Source organism: Apaloderma vittatum, unplaced genomic scaffold (genome assembly GCF_000703405.1).
Source record: "Apaloderma vittatum isolate BGI_N311 unplaced genomic scaffold, ASM70340v1 scaffold1283, whole genome shotgun sequence".
Taxonomy (NCBI): Eukaryota; Metazoa; Chordata; class Aves; order Trogoniformes; family Trogonidae; genus Apaloderma; species Apaloderma vittatum.
This window is the reverse complement of record NW_009707290.1, coordinates 31,357-33,969: the sequence shown is the minus strand read 5'-3', so window position 1 is coordinate 33,969 and position 2,613 is coordinate 31,357.

The following is a 2,613-nucleotide window of genomic DNA, read 5'->3' as shown; positions in this document are numbered from 1 at the left end:
TACTGGGTAGATGTCTTGGTGGTCCTGGGACCCATCAGGTATTTAATCTGTCTCTCCCCCATGTGCCAGCAGTGGGTTTGTTATTAGACTCCTCTGGCTACTCTCTTTTTTTCTCATCAATTCAGCTGATTGCAGTCACACAGAGTTTTCTCCAGAAGGACAAATTACAGAGCATCCACATATTGCTTTCTAGTAGGGAAGAGGTGCTGTGAGGAGTGACATAAAATTTTTGTTCCCAGCACATACATGTGCTAAAGCGGCTGTCCTCTCCCCAATGTTTCACTCGCCTATGACAAAGGGTATTACAAAACCCCCTCTCTCTGTCTCCCAGCCCATTCCAATAAAGTTGTATATTGAATATGATTTAATTTATGGCCTCGCTAATAACACAATCTCATTTATTTTTTCTTTAGCTTGGCAGGTAAAACAAAAATCTAATGAAGAAAATGCATTTCAGCCGACAGAAATCCTTTTTATTCAATCCCAAATGAGATATTTCGATTTAGTTTAGTGCATTTTTCTCATGTTTAAAAAATAAAATTTATCGGAAGTTAGTCTTAATTACTAGAAGAACACTACCTATACTACATATAGCATACTATACATATTTATAAATTTTGAAATATTTTGATTGTTCCAGTATTTAAAAAAAAAAAGTTATTGGACTTGGATCACCTCAAAACAAAAATCTGTTTGATTTAATCTGTAAATGTTTGTACATTTTGGCAAAACTTCAAATATTGACATTCCAAAGTGTGTTCTACTTCAGTGAATAAATGATGCAGATGTAAATAGATGTTTGACTCTAATCACATCTTTCAACTCAGGTATGTGTTAGAAAAAAAAAGTGTTTGCTTTCAGTTAGCAATGGATCTGAAAACATGAAAAAAATAAAGGGAGACCTCTCACAGAAATTGATATTAGAAGTTTATATTACGCTCAAATTGTCTCTACTTCACCTGTGTGTAGTGGGGGCATGTACTAGCAAATGGCAATTAACTGTTTCTATTTTCCATGCTCTGTACTTGGCTGTTATTGTGCTGTTCCTGAACTGTACTGTATTGCAGTTCTGCTGCTGTTTTGGTTTTCTTTTTTTAAAATATATGTCATGTTGAGGGGATGCAACACAATATGAAATGTGATAGTATGTAATTCTGCACACAGGCAGCAGGTTCTGTACCTATGATTCTGCAAGGGGAAAAAAAGGAGAGCTGGGAATGCCAAGTGAAAAGCCCGACTCCAGCTCTTTTCTTACATCAGCTTCATGTAGGTACCATAAAATTCAGATGCAGTAGAACAGAGAGTTAAGCTGTTGTCTGTCTCGTTATGGGCAACTAAACCTCTTAACAGGTGCAAGGCTTCCTTTCACTTTCCCCAGATAATCAATTTTGGTAGAATCTAAAATGCTGTTAAAGGAGGGCATGGACATTAAAGAGATGGACCAGCAATCTACAGGACTTAGGAATAAAATGCCCAAATCACATTCACATAGCAGTCTCCAATAAATGGGATGGAGGAAATAAGGTGTTAGCCCTATTAAATATACAGAATAAAGTAGCTGCCATGCATAAGAATAAGGTGATAGCTTAAACCTGAGGTCATGCTGCAATTATTTTTCCCGAGGTGCTAAGCATCTCCAAATCATCATCCAATATTCATGCCAATATGCTACAATTAGAGAGATGACTAAGTAGCAATACACAGTATGAGAGGGACAAAAAGCTACAGACAGCTGAAAAAGCTTCTCTTCACAACCGCAACAAGGTCTTCTAGTGGGTTCATCCATTTCACTTAGCATGTTGAGTTCAATTTTCAAGTCCACACGCAAAAGTTGCTTTCCTGTAACAGGACCGATATTGTTAAAGCAATACAAACCCTGAACACAGCTGCAATGAGCAGCTTTTGAGATAATAGATTGTCCTCTATATTAGAAGCCAAATCGGTATAACTGCTTTAAAAATGTCACTCTGTAGTTACTCTGTAAGTACATCCTCTATAGTTACACGTGGAACAGTGTTAGGGTTTTCCTCGGATGTTTGAAATACTGTGCTTTTCTGTCATTGACGGTGAGCCACAAATCAACACACACCTTTCTGTTATGTCACATGAACACCATTAAAAAACGAATGATGTACCCATAGCTGGCATGAAATTATTTTTCCCAAGGTGCTAAGCCTCGGAATGATGACATTGCATGCTAACTCCATAGACTGCAGATGTCTCAACTCGGTTTCCCATGAAGTTTTTCAGTATGAACTCATCTATGTGATAACATTGAGTGGCCCTGTTGTCAGCAAGAGGTGGTTGTTCTGAGAAACATTTAATATTGGTGAAACAGTGTGGGGTTTCATTCACTTTAAGGGATTTGCAACCCTTTGCATTATGGCTAAATCAAAGCTATTTTTCTGAGTTCAGTTCTCATAGGAGATTTTCTTTGTTTATTGATCTGATTTGGGGGAAGAGGGAGATTTTTGATTCAGCAATACAATAGATTTTGCAGATTCTGTCCACTACGTCCTGGAGAGAATAACATACTGAAACACTATTGGAGGCTTGTCGTAAAACTCCTGGGACCAAGCTCCTCAAATCTTTGTACTTTGACCGCAGCAATTT